Source organism: Nicotiana tabacum, chromosome 24, assembly GCF_000715075.1.
Source record: "Nicotiana tabacum cultivar K326 chromosome 24, ASM71507v2, whole genome shotgun sequence".
Taxonomy (NCBI): domain Eukaryota; kingdom Viridiplantae; phylum Streptophyta; class Magnoliopsida; order Solanales; family Solanaceae; genus Nicotiana; species Nicotiana tabacum.
Window position 1 is genome coordinate 36,234,776 of NC_134103.1, and position 19,722 is coordinate 36,254,497.

Below are 19,722 nucleotides of genomic sequence, written 5' to 3' on the forward strand. Positions count from 1 at the left end.
AATGTTTGCGCCCTACTTGTTAATTTAATTGTTTAAGACACTTAGAAACTCGATTAAGGAATTATAAAGAGGTTAAACTTCATTTACTTGACCGTTAAATGGGAATTTAAAATTCTTGGAATATTTGCCCCTTAATAAATCTTGAATTGGTTATTTAATGTGTTTTGTCTCTTTTGTGGAGTGGACCGAACACCTCGGTAGTAGATAGATGCATCTATGGTTTGTGTCGTTCGACCCTCGGCAGTGCACAGTTTAAATATTTATGTTGGATCGGGTCATACGACCTCGATATGAGTTGCGCATGATTGAATTGTTTGCTTTGGAATTTATGAAAATTGATATTGCTTCATTGGGCTGAGATACAAAATGATAAACTGTGAAAAATAAATTTGGAAGTTTATTATTAACAAAAGAATAGTTTACTTATTTCATGATATTGAGCTTTCAGTCATTCTACGCAATCCATGCTTATTATATCATTGGTATTTTATTTATAGCCGGTAGTAAATGTCAGAGTCGACCCCTCGTCACTACTTCTTCGAGGTTGGGCGAGATACTTACTGGGTACACGTTAATTTGCATACCCGCACTACACTTGCTGCACATTTTGTGCAGGTACATATATGTCTAGTGGCCTTGTGGGCGCAGAGGTGCGGTTATCGCGAGGACTTAGGTGAGCTACACTCTATACTACGATCCACAGCCAGCAGACTCTCCTTCAGAGTATTTATATTTTTTCAGTCCAATTTGTATTCCGGACAGATGCTATATTTTATTTTACTTCCTAATTTATGGTCATGCACTTGTGGCACCGGGTTTTGGGGTGATTATGGGTTGTTTGATATTGAAATTGTGAAAATATTTTTATTTACTATGTAAAGTTCATCTTTTATTATTAAATTGAAGGAAATTGTGTTTTCAAATACTAAAATGAGTAATTAAGTTAATAAATTATTATTGGCTTGCCTGACAGCGGTGTTAGGCACCATCACGACCTTTAATGGGTTTTTGGGTCGTGACAACATGGTATCCGAGCGCTAGGTTCACTTAGGTCTCACGAATCATGAGCGAGTCTAGTAGAGTCTTGCGGATCGGTACGGAGACGTCTATACTTATATTCGAGAGGTTATAGGATTGTTAGGAGCACTTCCCTTCTTGAATCCTCATCGTGCGATTTGATTCCTTTGAGGCTTATGCCTTCATTTCCTTCCTTTTCAATCTTATGCGACGTGAAGCGTTATTATTAATTTGGAATCGAGGCAATTTAATGGTACTACAGATATGGTACAGGATGTTTCTCCCTGCGTATTTGATTGGGCTATTGTCGCCGCCTTGCGAAAGGTCGTTCTATCATTTCAGCTCAGTATCAATAATGCCTAAGATTTTGAAATTTGGCATTGATTGTTATGACGATGCGTGCATTGCTATCACACAGTATTTGTGTAATGGTAGGATGCTTGTCTATGCGTCGAGGAAGTGAATGACTTGAAAGGAGGTTTTACTCAGTGCATGATTCAGAGATTCAGTATTTTATTTCCGGTGGAGAAAAGGCAATCGGGCTATGAATGCTCAGGTTTGGGTCGATGGGGTAATAAAACTTGGTATTTTCGAGCATGGTGGAATTTTTATCTGTGATGTGATGTCGTCGTCCTTGTTGAATGCGTTAAGTTTGCCGGTGTTATGGTCTTCTTCAATTCGCCTTCGGGGCAAGGTATTGTGAAATGGTACCGGAGAAGCGGTTGTCAGAAATAACGGGGTGTAGCGATTTCGGGATCGAATCAGTGTTTCTAGTGTTGATGGCTCGAGAAAGATGATCTTCGAAAAGGTTTAAAGTTGGTAGTGATTGATTGGTTCAAGTGCTACAGAGATAGATTTTGATTTAAGGCAACAATTGGGCAGCGAAGGATGAGGAAGGACATGTGGGAGGTGTCTTGCGGTGATTAAAATTCCAGAAGGCCAAGCGTGAGAAACAGAAGTCGAGTAGTTGCTTAAAGGAGAGTGGCAGAGTAGCATATGGGTTCTGTGGTAGGATAGCTACATGACTTGGGGAAGTTTAGAATGATTTGGAATTCATTGTGGACATTGACTAGGACTACAGACTAATTCGGAATATTGGCTACTACTGAGGAAGGTTGGATACCACAGGATGGAGTTGCTTAATATAAAGAGGGAGGCAACATGACTTGGGTTGGAATGCATCGTCGCACCTTTAGTTGATGTCAATGGGGAGTAAATGGACTTGTACAGCTGGTGAATGAGCATGGGCTCAGGAGGGTATATTGTTTTCGTAGTAATTGTACTCAGTGCAGCGTTGTTGAAAGAGGTCGGCATGGAATTTCCACAGGTGGGATATCTCCTGTGAGCAGGTTAGCGATTGCGTGGTATTGATGAAGCTTCTACGAAGAATTTTACTAGCTATCCAGTAAGAGGTTGAATATGTGAATGTGGTTAGTGATTCAGAACGTTTATGAAATGTTTGACATAAGGATTTCGAGGAATTTGGCGAGTTGATTGTGCAAGATCAGGTCAATAAGGTATAAGGAACCTTGGTGGGTTCCAGAGTTATGCAATGGTAGCTTCAAGCTAAGTGGGAGAGCCCCACCGTCTGTGAATAGATTGCGTAGTTGTCAACTTGTGCGATTTCTGGTTATCGGTGTATTAGTGGGTTATCATGACGAAGGAAAGAAAACATCAGAGGTAATTCGAGCAAAGGATTTGAGGAATGTGTGCTATATTTGGCCTTATCGATTCGTGTCCACGATTTGGGAAAACTCAAGGTTTATGCTTCGTGGGGATGTTATGTACAAGGAAAAGGAATTCAGTCGGTTACTTCTTTGAGAGGGTATACACGTGTTAGCAGAGCCTTGGAGTTTGTTATATTCGGGACCAAGCCAGAGTGGGTGACTCTCGACAACGGTCCTAGTGGATTCAAAAGTTAAAGTGCGGTGCCTCAGGATTTTGAGTCTGTAGTATGGTTAAGTATCGAGCTTTTGCAGTGGATTATGAAAGGGGCCGAGAGTGTTCTACATTATCTTCAGTCTGCGGTGTAGCATTGGAGGAATGGGAGAAAAATAACTTCGGATTCATAGAGGGACTTTCAGAGTGGGTGTACCAGTTGAAGATGCGAATATGCGCATAAGGAAGGTATGAGATGGTTCATGGGGTTTGGAAACAACATGGTCTCGTGAAATAAGGTCACTCTGGATGAGTGCGGATTTGGGTTCATGATGTTTTGAATAGAGCTATTATTATTCTTAAGGCAAGTCCAAAGTAAATTAGAAGAAGTCGGATCGGTTAGCAATGATTGAATTAGCATGATGGTGGCAATGATCAGTTCCCTCAGCGTGTTAAGTTATACATGTGATTTGTGGCGGTACGTGCGAGGCTTGACGGCCGCTATAATTGATTTTATTTGGAGGCATTCAAGTATTATGGCTTGTTATGTTAGATGGATCCCAGAAGACTTATGGTGGTTTAGACCACTACTTGAGGGTTGTATTTTCTGCGGTTATGAGAATTCAGTCGCGTGTTGCAATGGTTCTCCTGAAATGAGTTAAGTAAAAGGTTGCTATGAGATAGAGTGTCTAGATTATTAGTGGATCAGGAGTCATGATGGAATTCTTGTACTCTCACATATTGGTATGTTAGGTGCAGTGAGCGGCATGGGAATTGGAAGTTGAGGATCAAGGTTACCGTTAGGTGTCGACAAGAATATCAAGAGCTCGGATGAGCAGGAAAGGATTCAGATGGTTAGAGTAAGCTGGTATTATCTTTAGCGTCACCTGAGATCGGTGTTATGTGTAAGAGGCTTTAAGTACTGATCTTGGATGTTATTTCTGTCATCATCCATTCTGCGTAATCTCTATTGTGCTATGTGGGTTTTGAGATGGTTTGATTATTCGCACTCGTATTGAGATCTCATATAGTTTAAAACGATTGATTAAAGATTTAAAACGAAGTATGGAGATTGTGGCACTATCGCTAATGTGAGAATTTATTCCTGAAGGGCGCTCGTTTTATTTAGTTGTGGACTGTGAAAGTTTGTTCCGAATTTGAAGGTTGTTCTTGTGTGTCATGGGGAAAAGGGTTATTGTGGATCCTTGAATGGTTATTAGCCCAGTGCGCTACGATCAAAATCGGCTTGAAGTTCGTGGATGGATCTAAATGTGAATGTGTGCTCTATATCAGGCCGGATGTGTCCATTTCAGCGTAGCGTTGTTTACGGAGGAGTCTTCGGGCCTTGGATGTTATTTCTGTCATCATCCATTCTGCGTAATCTCTATTGTGCTATGTGGGTTTTGAGATGGTTTGATTATTCGCACTCGTATTGAGATCTCATATAGTTTAAAACGATTGATTAAAGATTTAAAACGAAGTATGGAGATTGTGGCACTATCGCTAATGTGAGAATTTATTCCTGAAGGGCGCTCGTTTTATTTAGTTGTGGACTGTGAAAGTTTGTTCCGAATTTGAAGGTTGTTCTTGTGTGTCATGGAAAAAAGGGTTATTGTGGATCCTTGAATGGTTATTAGCCCAGTGCAGTACGATCAAAATTGGCTTGAAGTCCGTGGATGGATCTAAATGTGAATGTGTGCTATATATCAGGCCGGCTGTGTCCATTTCAGTGTAGCGTTGTTTACGGAGGAGTCTTCGGGCCTTGGATGTTATTTTTGTCATCATCCATTCTGCGTAATCTCTATTGTGCTATGTGGGTTTTGAGATGGTTTGATTATTCACACTCGTATTGAGATCTCATATAGTTTGTGGTGTTATGTGAGCATGATGGCTCTCGAGATGCAGATCATATATCGCACCTTAGTTGTGCTTGAGTTTTATAGCGTATGATGCTGTCCGTCTCCCAAGGATTTATATTATGCACTTGGCGTGCTTATGGTTGATATTCGGGCATTTCGTGAGTATAAGTGTTACGGCACGATGTGTGTTTATTATTATGTGTGGATCGGGTGGCACGCCGCCACGAATATATGGTTGGATCGGGTGGCACGCCGCCACAGATATGTTGTATGGATTGGGTGGCACGCTGCCATGGGTATCATGGTTGGATCGGGTTGCACGCCACAACGGTATCATGTGTGGATCATTTGCACGCCGCAACGGTATCATATGTGGATCATTTTGTAGTTTTCCTATATCTATTATTGTGTTTTGCTTCTCATTTCCTGAGGAAGGTTCATAACATCTTTTCGGTTGTTTAAATTAGTTACGTGGTTTGAGTAGATCTTTCTAGAGTTCGTTTCATTATGTATCACATTCGAGTTTGTATCTTGTTGGCACATTGTGGCATCATATGAGACTTTTGCCAGTGTCTGAGGTGGCTTATTGCCTAAGCAGCTTGTACTGGGGTGAGACGAGATTATTGGACCTGGGATCAGTGCGATCAGATTTATATAAGGCATATTAAAGAGTAAAAATTATTACTCAGTCCAGAATTAGGTAATGGTTCTTGTCGGGGGAGAGACTCCATGAATTGTGATTCGGTAGGTTGTTATGAGTTTCTACACATCCTTTCTGTTGTGGCAGTATTGCGAGAGTTGAAACGGTACTTATATGTGTCATAAGATCTGGTGTGAGCATCAGATTCATGGGATTTTGGCTACTGTTGTCAGAGGATATTATTATGGTCATGTGAAAAATACGGTTCATGGTGTGAATTCAGTGAGAGTATACAATCATGTATTGGTACATTGTGTAGTGATTGAAACAATGTTCGTATGTTGGAAACATGCTTAGTAGAGAATTTCGGATGTTAGAATTTGGCTCTAAGGCTTATTTGCCTAAATAAAGGGGAGGATCTTCAGATTTACTCGAGCTAATGTGCTCAACTGAGTTGTGGTAGCACAGGTAGATGCATGAGTTATTAAACAGTGATTTCAGACAACTCCACAGAAGTTCTTAACACGTTCGAGGACGAACGTATGTTTAAGTGGGAGAGAATGCAATGACCCGACCGGTCGTTTGAGCTCTAGCATGTCGTTTGGCGGTTTGAGGCCATGAGCAACTTCACTTCAGGTATTATGACTTGTGCGTGTGGTCAGAATTGAATTTCGGGGAGTTTAGAGTTGATTTTGGAGAGAAAATTCTAAATTCAGAAGCTTTAAGTTGGAAGAATTGACTAAGGGTTGATTTTGAGTAAACGATCTTGGAATAGGGGTTTAAAGGTTCCAACAGGTTGGTATGATGATTTTGGACTTGGGCGTATGTCCGGATCGGTTTTTGGATGACCCGGGTGAATTTTGGCGCTTATTGTGGACGGTTTGCGTTTGGAATTCATAAATTTGGGTTGAAGTGCATTTCAATGTTGTCAATATCCGTTTGAAATTTGAGTCTGGTAATAGCTTTGTATTGTGATTCTGGTATTGGAAGCCCGTCCGGATGTGGATTTGGAGGTCCGTAGGTCATTTCGATGTCATTTGGCGAAAGTTGGAAATTTAAAGGTTTTTGAGTTGTTTGACCGGGAGTGGACTTTTTGATATTGAGGTCGGATTCCAATTCCGGGAGTTGGAGTAGGTCTGTAATGTCAAACATGACTTGTGCACAAAATTTAAGGTCAATCGGACGTGATTTGATAGGTTTCGACATCGATTGTAGAAGTTGAAGTTTCAAAGTTCACTAAGTTTGAATTGGGGATGATTCCTGTTTTTAGCATTGTTTGATGTGATTTAAAGGCTCAACTAAATTTGTATGATGTTTTAGGACTTGTTGGTATAATTGGTTGAGGTCTCGACGGCCTCGGGTGGATTCCGGATGGTAAACAGATCGAGTTTGGGCTTGGAGAAATGCTGAAGCTGCAGCCATCTGGTGTAACCGCACCTGCGAGATTTTGGCCGCAGGTGCGGGGCCGCAAAAGCGGCCAAGGGGTCCCAGAAGCGGAGCAGGTCGGCCAGGGGATGGACCGCAAGTGCGGAGTTTTGGCCGCATCTGCGCAAGCACAGAAGCGAAGCGTGGGGTGCAGAAGCATAAGAAGGCGCAGGAGTGGAAGGGAGCTCGCACCTGCGATGTCACAAAAGTGAGGAATGTTTCCGCAGGTGCGAGGCCTTGTGATTGGGTGAGTTCCGCAAAAGCTGAGGCATGGTCGCAGAAGCGACGCCGCAGGTGCGGCTACTGTTCCGCAGGTGCGAAAATATCGCTGGGCAGAATCATTTTAATAGCGAGATTTGACTCTTCTTCTCTCCTTTTTCGCTTGGTTGGGGCGATTTTGGAGAGCTTCAAGGTGGGATTTTCATCATCTATGTCAATGTAAGTGATTTCCGTGTATTGTGAGTTAAATATAAGATTTATATATGGATTTAGACATGAAATTTTCTAGAAATTTGGGAATTTGTAGGAAAACCTAGAAATTTGTATTTTTGGATTTTGACCACAATTTGGGTATGGAATTGAGAATAAATTATATATTTGAGTTCGTAGTGTCACGGGTAAAGTTTATCTCCGAAAGTTTTTTGAATCCGGGCACGTGGGCCCGAGGGTCATTTTATCCACTTTTCGAACGAAGATGGAAATTGTTGTAAATAGGATTATAATGAGTATTAGAGTATATATATTTATGGATTTTCTCATTTATTGACTAGTGTTGGAGCGTTGAGAATCAAATATAGTCGTTTGAAAGGTTTGGGAGCCGACTATGTAACTTCGGAGAGAGGTAAGTCTCCTTTCTAACCTTGTAAGAGGGAATTAACCTCATAGGTGAATCAAATCATTATGTGCTTTTATTTGTGGGGGCTACGTACGTATGGGGTGACAAGAGTCCTGCGTAGCTACTATTATGCTTATGTCCGGGTAGTCTAGGACCTATATCATGTTGTACTTGCGATATTGCACCCTACTTGTTAATTTAATTGTTTAAAATATTTAGAAACTTTATAAAGGAATTGTAAAAAGGTTAAACTTTATTTACTTGACCGTTAAATGGGAATTTGAAATTCTTGAAATATTTGCCCCTTAATAAATATTGAATTGGTTGTTTAATATGTTTTTTTTCCTCTTTTGTGGAGCGGGCCGAACGCCTCGGTAGCAGATAGATGCATCTATGATTCGTGTCATTCGACCCTCGGCAGTGCACAGTTTAAATATTTATGTTGGATCGGGCCGTACGACCTCGACATAATTTGCGCATGATTGAATTGTTTGCTTTGGAATTTATGAAAATATGTATTGCTTCATTGGCCTGAGATACAAAATGATAAACGATGAAAAATAAATTTGGAAATTTCTTATTAACAAAAGAATTGTTTACTTATTTCATGATGTTGAGCTTTCAGCCGTTCTACGTAATGCATGCTTATTATATCATTGGTATTTTATTTATAGCCCATAGTAAGTGTCGGAGTCGACCCCTCGTCACTACTTCTTCAAGGTTGGGCGGGATAATTACTGGGTACGTGTTGATTTACATACTCACACTACACTTGCTGCACATTTTGTGCAGGTACATATATGTCTAGTGGCCTTGTGGGTGCATATGTGCATTTATCGCGGGGACTTAGGTGAGCTGCACTCTATACTACGATCCACAGCCAGCAGAGTCTCCTTTTATATTTTTTCCAGTCCAATTTGTATTCCGGGCAGATGCTATATTTTTTTTTACTTTCTAATTTATGCTCATGCACTTGTGACACTTATGGTCATGCACTTGTGAAGTTGTTTGGTTTTGGGGTGATTATAGGGCAATGCCTTCATTAATCAAAATTCTTGATAATTATATTAATGCCTCAATTTAAATTTATTTAATTAATTATTTACAAATAAAAAATCCATAATATAATTATTTCCAGGATATATCAAATCAACAAACTCACTGAATTCACATAAAAATTCAAGCGACAATCACACCTAATTATCATATAAAAATAAGTTCGATGAACAAGGATTGAGGCATGGCAAATAGAAGATTTAATAAATGCCAACAATTATCCAATTTACTATACAAAAACTCCTAAGACTTTAACCCAATAAATTTTGCACATATAAGCCTCGCGAACACGACTTTTCACATTTCACAAATGGCGTATAAGGCTCGATGCCCAAGGGGTAATTCCCCCACTCAAGGCTAGGCAAGATACTTACCTTTATGAAGTTAGGCCGATATTCCAAAATTGTCTTCTTGCTTTAATTGACCTCCGGATAGCTCAAATCTATCCAAATTAATTCAATTCGGTCAATACTAATTATAGGAATTAATTCCATATGAAAATACTAATTTTCCAACAAAATCCGAAATTTAACAAAAACATCGCCCTTAGGGCCCACTTCTCGGAATCCGACGAAACTAACAAAATTCGACAACCCATTCAATTACGACTCCACCCAAACCAATTTTATTAAATTCCGATAACAACTCGACCTCCAAATCTAAAATTTTCGTTCTTGAAAAGTTTTACAAAAATCTTGATTTCTTCCATTTAAATCTAAAAATAATGATGAATATAACCATGGATTTATGAAATATAATCACTTTTGGATATAGGACACTTACCCAAGTCGAATTCGTGAAGAAATCCTCAAGAACCATGCTCCAAAAATTCAAAACAAAATGAAGAAAATGACCATTTTTAGTCCTTAAGCTTCTGCCCATCCGTCACTAAAAGTCCATTTTCCGTCACTAAAAGTCCACACCAGAACGTGCTTGCACCAGCACTTATTATTTTCACTAAAAAGGCTCTAACTCCATCATATGGACTCGGTATTCGATGATTCTTGTTCCTATGAGTCACAAATAATTATACGAACTTAGTCATTCAATCGAAACTCAATTCGGAGCTCATTTGCTTAATGCGGTTCCAATTTCGCTCATTAAATAAATAACTCATATTTCGCGCTAAAAACCCAATCGCGACTTGATAAAATTAGATTAAACTTTTCAGATCACTCCTATAATTCATTATCAAAATCTCGGAAGTTTCAAAATCAAATTTCGATGTCTAGAACTAAAAATGGACCTTTGGATCATTACATGCTTATGTTGAAAATATCAAACTCTTCCAAAATGCTTCCCCGACAGCCTGTAGAGTATCAATCATAACTTCTTGTACTTAACTCCAACTGCCAAATGGTTTAAATTTATGCAAACTAGATACAAAGGGATACAACCTTCATGTTTTGCTCATCGCCCAAATCCTTATATATTGCGAGATATAAACTCCCAAATTTAGCCCTGTGCAGCAGATATTTCTGGCGATGCACACTATTGTAGCCAAAACCTGCAGTACTAGCTTCAATCAATCGATCATAACCTTTTGTACAAATGTCCGAATAATAAATTGTTTATAATTCAGGAAACTAGAATCAAAGAGCTACCACTTTCATGTTTTGATAATTTCTAGATTCCTTATAGATTTCGAGATATAATCTTCCAAAGTCAGTTCTGCGCATCAGATATTTCGCACATTGCTGTCAAAACAACTAGTAGTTAAAAATGATCCGAAACCATTCTGAAACTCACCTGAGGCCCCCGGGACCTCAATCCATTATACCAACAAGTCCTAAAACATCATACGAAGTTAGTTGAAACCTCAAATCACATAAAACAATGCTAAACCATGAATCATACCCTAATTCAAGCTTAAGAAACTTAAGAATTTCCAACTTCTACATTCGATGTCAAAATCTATCAAATCAATTCCAATTGACCTCAAATTTTGCACATAAATCATAAATGACATAACAGATCTATGAAAAATTTAGGAACTGGATTCCGACTCTGATATCAAAAAGTCAACTCCCCGGTCAAACTTTCCAAAAAATCAACTTTCGCCATTTCAAGCAAAATTTCACTATGGACTTCCAAACAATTTTTCGGACACGCTCCAAAGTCCAAAATCACCATACGGAGCTATTGGAATCATCAAAACTATATTTCGGGGTCGTCTACACATAATTTACTATCCGGTCAATTATTTTAACTTAAGCTTCAAAAACATGAATTGTTCTTTCAATTAAATCCTGAATCATCCGAAAACCAAACTTGACCTCCCTCGCAAGTCATAATACACATTGCAAAGCTGCTCGAGACCTTAAGCTACCGAACGGAATGTAAATTCTTAAAACGACAAGTCGGGTCGTTATAAATCATTTATGAAATTTACCCTAAAAGAAAAGGGTCTCAAAATTTTCGAACTATTAAACATAAAATTGAAATAAATTTTGGTTAAACACATGATTGCCAATTCCTAAACGAGATAGGAAAGAATCGTTTTCTCTCAAACTACAAAATTGAATCAAACTTCCCTTTCCTATTGAAGTGTGTGTGTGTGTGTGTGTGTGTGTGTGTATATATATATATATATATATATATATATATATATATATATATATATATATATATATATATATATATATATATATATGTTGTTATGGCTGAAATTTCAAGTTGTATCTACTTCCTAAGGTATGTAGATCATGTTCTATTCGCTCTCTATATATTTTTGTTTCTCTGCCCAAAGTTGCTCTATTCTCTCATTCTCGATATTTTCTTTCTCCGTCCAAAGTTTTTATTCTCCAATAGCTTTCTCCCAGCTGGGCAATTTCAAGAAAAAAGAGATGTGGAAAAAGGAATTGTTTGAAGAGATAAACACAAGCGAAGTGTCACGACCCAAAACCTAACATGTTTTGATGGCACCTATCGATGGTACTAGGCAAGCCGATGTTCCCAAAATATTCAAGTAACTCATTGGAAAAGGTAGTTTAAAACTTTTTCATATCAAAAATGTTTCATAAAAACCAAAGTTGAACTCAATATAGAATCAAATGTGGAAACTAGCAGTCATGAGCATCTAGACAAACAAACTAATACAACCAGTGCCTAAGTATCAATACAAGACAGAAAGAAATATAGAAGGAGAGACAAGGTCCTGCGAACGCCGGCACCTACCTCGTAGTCTCCGGTACTCGATCGCGCCCGAACTCAACGACCTCTATGATCCAACACATCTGGATCTGCACATGAAGTGTAGGGTGTAGCATGAGTACAACCAACTCAGCAAGTAACAATAATAACTAAGGAACCGAAGATAATGACGAGCTACATAATTATAGTCCATTTTCAATAATTCCAACAGAGAATAGACATGCTTTCAAATCCAGCAGTTTAAGTCAAATCAATTTATACAGTTCAAGTTCATCTAATCCGGATATAAATTCTTTCAGAGAATTTCACAATAATGACAGATAGCAACTAAGTGCAACGACAAATGAAAGCAACTACAGCCTCTCAGGCAACAGTAACTCCACTCGTCCCAATAGCTCAATCACTCGGCTCTCAGCCCTCAGCACTCACACTCAATGAGTACCCGCGCTCACTGGGGGTGTTCAGACTCATGAGAGGCTCCTACAGCCCAAGCACTATAAGCACGGATAACTCACGTGTTGCACGGATAACTCACGTGCTATAATATCTTATCTGTATCTGCACGGACAACTCACGTGCCATAGTATAAATATAAGGATCCGCACGGATAACTCACGTGCCATAGAACAATCTCACATTCAGGCCCTCGGCCTTGCTCAGTCATAAATCTCTCCAGTCTCTCGGGCTCTCAGAAATATCAGCCTAAACAACAATAATATGATGCATCAATAATGAACAATAGAGACTGATATAAAATAATAAGTAATTTGTGACTGAGTGCAAACAACAATTAAGAAGATATTTCAACGTGTACATGACCTTTGTGGGTCCAACAATACCAACATATAGCCTAAACATGGTTTCTAGTCAAATTTCTACATCACATAGAGAGCACATAGCTATCAACAAGTTATTCAACTTTACAGTTTCCACGGGACGAACCAAGTCACAATCCCCTCGGTACATGCCCACATGCCCGTCACCTAGCATGTGCGTCACCTCCAAAGTAATCACATGACACAAAAATCCGGGGTTTCATACCCTCAGGACCAGATTTAAAACTATTACTTACCTCAACCGCGTAGAACTCCTACTCCGAAATGCCCTTTCCTCTCGAACTGGCCTCCAAATGACCCGAATCTAGCAACGAGCTGTAAAATACGATCAATATTAGCTAAAGGAATGAATCCCACAAGGAAAATACAAATTTGTAGGCCAGATCCCGAAATTCACTCAAACCCGGCCCCCGGGCCCACGTCTTGAAATCCGATAAAAGTCATAAAACCCAAAAGCTCATTCACTCACGAGTCCATACATATGAAATTTATCAAAATCCGACATCATTTGGTCTCTCAAATCCTTAAATTAAACTCTCCAAAATCCCAAGCCCCAAGCCCTTATTTCACTTCAAAAATCCTACTAATTAAATGATGAACAAAGCCATAGATTCACGAAAGTTATACCATTATGGGTTAGAATCACTTACCCCAATGTTGCTCCATGAAAACCTTTGAAAAATCGCCTCTCTCCCGAGTTTCTCAAGTCCAAAATCGAAAATGAAAGACAAAACCTCGAGCTGGAGCTTTTCTGCCCAGCAATATCGCACTTGCGGCCCCTTTTTCCGCTTCTGCGATGCCGCACCTGCGTTATTTCCATCGCAGGTGCGGAACTCACTCAAGATCCCAGGTTCCACATCTGCGGCCAAACTTTCGCACTTGCTCTTGCGCACCTGCACATAATTCTCAGCATCTGCGAAGCCAGTCATTTTCCTCCCTTCCGTATCTGCACCCCAAGTCTCGCACCTGCGGGCTCGCAGATGCGATAGCTTTCTCGCACTTGCACTTCTAGCCCACCTTAGTCTTGCTCGCACCTGCGACTTCTCCAAGCGCTTCTACGCCCTCGCACCTGTGGCTCCCCCTCCGCAGGTGCGGAAATACCAGTAGCAGCAGCTTCAACTGCATTTTTCCAACTTCAAACAATCCGATAACCACCCGGAATCACCCCGAGCCTCTCGGAACATCAACCAAACATAGCAACAAGTCATATAACAACATAAAAACGTGGTCGAACCTTCGAAACACTCAAAAAAACATCAAAACACCAAATTACCGTCGGATTCAAGCCAAAGGACTTCTAAACTTCTGAATTCCATAAACGACACCGAAACCTACCAAACCACGTCCGAATGACCTCAAATTTTACACACACACTACAAATGACACCAAGAACCTACTCCAATTTCCGGAAATCCATTCCGACCCTGATATCAAATTTTCCACTACCGACCGAAATCGCCAAGTTTCTAACTTCTGCCAATTCAAGCCTAATTCCACTATGGACCTCCAAATCACATTCCGGACACGCTCCTAAGTTTAAAATCACCTAACGAAGCTAACAGAACCATCAAAATTTAAATCTGAGATTGTTTACACATAAGTCAACATTCGGTTGACTTTTCCAACTTAAGCTATGTAGAGTACGATATAGAAATCAAGAATCTTCTCTTTCGTTGATCATCAAGGCTAAGGCAAGATTTATTTATTTATTTATTCCAATTTTTAGTTGTCTAATTTAGATGTGTTCCCACACAACCATGATGAAATTGACTTTGAGTTGCTTGGGCATGATAAGATAAGGGATTGGGTTCTACAAACTAATATTTATGGAAATGAAAGTGTTCACACAGGGAGAGAAGACAAGTTTTACCTCTGGTTTGATCCAACACTAGATTTTCATGACTACAGCATCCTCTAAAATAATCATCACATAGTGTAAGCTTAGTTGATATAATCTAACTATTACCTTTGTTTCATTTTATATGATATTGTTTAATTAGAAATGGAGTTTTAAAACAAAAAAAAATCTTGGTACGCAGTAGAGGAGCCACCTTATAGCAAGGGGTGTCAACTGATATCCCTTCACGACAAAAATATATTGTATAGGTAGGTAAAAAAAAGTTATATGCATATATACTATGTGTTGACTCCCTTTGAATTTTTTGTATGTTTGCTTTTATAAATTTTGACACCCTTAATGAAAATTCTAGCTCCGCCACTGTTGACGCATATCAAAATTGTCCTTAGAATTTATAGTCTTAAACATGTCAGAAATGTCTATAAAAGAATATTATTAAGGAAAATGAAAAGTTTAAAGTATAGCAAAATATAAAGCATATTATTCTTTTGTTGGAACAAACTAAAAAGAAAAGGTGGCATATAAAATAAACAAAGTGAGTACTATTCTTTACTTAAGCCTTAATCGGCCACCCACTAAACAAGAATTTATTTTTAAATTCTATGTTAGGTCCAAATTCAACTCCCCTTGAGGTACAACAAGAGGATTTTCCACCTATTACCCTAATTACCATCTGGAAAAAAAACCTTATTATTCAATAGGTTTTTCATGCGGTTAATCCAACCCATGTATTTAGCTACAAATATTGAATCTTTTTAATCAAAATGGAACCTCTGATGGGATCGAGTTATAGGTTTGATAACAAGTTCATAACTCACAAATTTCAATCTTGACTACCCCTCTGACCCTAACTATTGGAAAAATATATCTTAGTCTCTATATTTATTAATATCTTTTTTGTGGTAGAAAGTTTCACAGTTTGTTGTAAATATAATGCATATTTCTTGTGGATAATGTACCAATAAGAGAGGTAGTTCATAACACTACTATCTCTTCTGTTTACCCATCAAAGCCAATGTCAATTATAGCAACAATATGAGACGGATCAGAACGGGCAACTCATGGAGGAAAATACCTTGTAAACTACCAATATGCACCATTTGTAACATCAATGAAAGAAGTAGAATTAGAAGGATGTGTAAGGTTACAAAATACTTCAGCAATTTCTACATGTGATAGAAGAAGTATTTCACGAACCAATTCTCCCTCCGTAAGATGTCGTGACGACACCTAGTCTCTACAATTAGGTAAGCCTAATAAAGATGCGGAAATAACAAAAATGGAAAACAAAATTTAACAACTAACTATAACAGATAACTAAATAACTTATAACAATTCCGCTTGGCATTTACAACAACCAGCACTCTAATAATATACAGTATTCTCATAACTCGGAACATCATATGTCAGAAGCTACAGGAGAAAAACTAGTATCTCTATACACGAGAGTCTAATAAAAACAATAAGGAAGGTAAATGACATAGGAGGGAATGAAGGGGGACTCTGAGGTTTGGGATGCGGCAGATATATCTTGAAGTCTCCGTACAGTAGCAAACACTCTCAGCTAGTAGCGGGGCTGATAAGAAGTACCTGGATCTGCACACAAAATATGTGCAGAAGAGTAGCATGAGTACACCATAACGGTTCCCAGTAAGTGTCAAACCTAACCTCGGTAGAGTAGTGACGAGGTCAGGCACGGGCCCTACTGGTATATAATAATAAGACAGATGCTATAATAAACATGAAGTAAAAACGGAGAAGATAACAACAAGTAATCACAAGGCAATAACAAAACCGCACAATGATATTACAACTGGGGCGCTCCCGAGATACCGTCTTGTAGTCTTAAAAGTAAATATGCAGGGAGAACTCCCGAGGAACCGCCTCGTAGTCTCAAAAGTAAATGTGCAGGGAGAACTCCCGAGAAACCGCCTCGTAGTCTCAAAAGTAAATGTGTAGTGAGAACTCCCGAGGAACCGCCTCGTAGTCTCAAAGTAAATATGCAGTACAGGGGGATCTTCCGAGTAAACGCCTCGTAGTCCAAAAATAAATACGCGACTCAAACAAATGAATATAACAGTTACAGCTAGAAAACCTACAATTTAGGCTAAGTACAAGTTAAGAAAGAAACAGGACTTACTAAACATGCTGCAAAGAGTTCAAATAGGCAATTAGGACACGTAGACATGCTATTCTAGGCTAACAGGATAACTACACATGCTAGTATACTCAGATAAGATGCAAACAGGCTATTACTCAATAAAAATCAGGTTATTTTTTCCACAAATAGTCCGTGTACGCACTCGTCACCTCACGTACAGGGCGCTCACATATCATAACAACACCAAATCCTAAGGGAATTTCTCCCACACAAGGTTAGGCAAGCCACTTACCTCGAACCAAGCTCAAATCAATCTGTAACAATGCTCTTCCCACAAATATCCGACTCGGAATGGCCCAAATCTAGGCAAAATCAATTAAATATCATAAATATAACTAAAAGAAACTAATCTAGTTAATGAAATCAAAGCTAAAGCGAAAAATTAGAAAATCGCCCCAACAAGTCCCCCAGGCCCACGTCTCGGAATCGGTTAAAAGTCACAAAATACGAACACCCATTCACTCACGAGTCTAACCATACAAGAATTACTCGAATCCGACCTCAAATCGCCTTCCAAAACTCAAAATTATAGCCTATGAAGTTTCTACCATTTTCTCCCAAATTTCCAACTCAAATAGCAATAGATTCATGAAATAAAGTCCAATCCGAGTTAGAACCACTTACCCCAACAATCTTCTTGAAGAAATCTCGAAAAATCGCCGCACACCAAGCTCTCAAACTCCCAAAATAGAAATGGAAAATCAACCCTCAAATTCATATTTTCTGCCCAGTAAACTAGCTTATGCGAGCCTTCAACCACTCCTGCGGTACCGCACCTACGGAAAATTCATCGCAGGTGCAAAAATGACTTAAATGGTTGGGACCGCATACGAGCTTTAGGCTGAACCTGCGAGTCCGCTTCTGCGGTTTGACCTCCGCATTTGCGACCCTTGCCCGGGCCGCCCATACCGCTCCTACAACCATCATTCTGAATCTGCGGATGCGCAGATGCGACTCCCTTCTCACACCTGCATTCACAGACCTCCTTGACCAAAAGCGCACCTGCGCCCTTCCCTCCACACGTGCATGCCCGCACCTGCAGTCTCCCCACCGCAGGTGCAAAAATATCAGAAACTAGAAGCTTCAGCCATTTGCCTAAGTCCAAATTCAATCCGTTAAGCATTCGCAATACACCCGAGGCCCCCGGGACCTCAACCCAATATACAACAAGTCCTAAAACACTATACGAACTTAGTCGATCCCTCAAATCACGTCAAACAATGCTAAAAACACGAATCACCCTCCTGTTCAAACTTAATGAACTTGAAACTTTAAATTTCTACAACCGATGCAGAAACCTATCAAATAACGTCCGATTGACCTCAAATTTTGTACACAAGTCATATTCAACATTATGGACGTACTCCAACTTCTGGAATTGGAATCCAACCCCGATATTAAAAAGTCCACAACCGGTCAAAATCTCGAAAAATTCGACTTTCGCCATTTCAAGCCTAAATCAGCTACAGACCTCGAATTCATAGTCCGGACACGCTCCTAAGTCCAAAATTACCCAAAAGAGCTAACAGAACTGACGTAACTCCATTCCGGAGTTGTCTTCACACAATTCCGACAACGGTAAAAAATCCTAAGACTTAAGCTTCCATTTAGGGACTAAGTATCCCAAATCACTCCAAAACCACAACGACAACCTCCCGGTACATCACATAAGTAGAAAAAAGATGCAGGGAAAATAGTAAACAGGGGATCAGAGCTATTACTCTCAAAATGACCGGTCGGGTTGTTACAAAGTACTTCAAGTTTGGATCCTGTTGATGGAGAAGAATTTATGAAGTTATCACAGCAACAGATGACAGGACTGGATTGGGAAAGGAGAAAGCATATGTTCTACTCATGTTGTGAAGATACTAATAGATACAAAGTTCTACCACCAGAGTGCACTTCTAATTAATTTATTTGTAATTATTAAATCTTGATTCTTTTTCTCTAATTATAAAAAGGAGATGGTCAATAAGAAAAGATGCTGAAAGTATTAAGGAAAGGGAATTTTGGAGGAGTACCTATTAGACAAAATTCTTTCTATGATGTAAATATAATGTTGACATGTGTTCCTGACATGTTGAAAATTCTGGTGTTTAAATGAAAAGAGATTACATTTTTGAATATTTTGATTATACTCTTTTGGAATTCGACAAGGGTGAGCAGGGTTGTCGATGTTTGGTACACACTCAAAACAGTCGGTATTATTGATGTAACTGAGTAATAATACTTCCTTCTTCTAACATTAACTAGTCCAAATTTCCATCAAACAACTTCAAACTTTGTATACAGCCTACTTAGACTATTTTTCATAAGTTCAAACAATATCCACTCCAAATTTCTTACAAAATCATATTCAAAATTTAACAAGATTAGCATTAATGGAGATGGGATTTTAGATTTCTCTTGTATGTTTTTGCATTTTTGTAGCTGTGGTAGGTTTGTAGAAACTTGGGGAAAAGGAGAATGAAAACTCATGGATGTTTCACTAAACGAAAAAAAAATCATATCTAAGCTTATTGATATTTGGCTACCCATTTGCAAACTTATAAGTGGGCTAAAATACTGCAAGGCCAACTTATGAAGTGCATTATTCTGTAATTTTATCGAGAAAGTACTTTCACTAATTTTCTAATTTGACAGTGAAGAGGCAAAGATCATTAAGCTCTGGTATAGGTACGGTTATGCATGTGGAAGAGACAAGGTAGAAAAAAAGGTTTAATATTATATTTTCATATACTTTTGATAATCTGATTTATTCATATATTTATTATTAGCACCAGGGGAGTACGCAGAACTTTAAGTAAGCAATATCATAATTAATTAATGGCATATGACCCTAAGGAGTTTGGGGAGATGACGAAAATGAAAAGCCAAGTACAGTAGCAGCAAACCGGCACAAATAAAAATTGCAAATTCAAGGATGGAATTTTTCTGAATTGAGTATTTAAACGATGTCAAATAAAATGGTTGTTGCTTTTTCCATTGCAAATCATCATCTGTC

At 38.9% G+C, this 19,722-nt stretch overlaps 1 pseudogene; it reads left to right on the forward strand.

Moving 5' to 3' along the window:
• The window catches only part of LOC107776473 (putative xyloglucan endotransglucosylase/hydrolase protein 33), a 68,295-nt pseudogene extending 49,665 nt beyond the window's left edge, over window positions 1-18,630 (forward strand).
• Window positions 18,631-19,722: the final 1,092 nt, after the last annotated feature.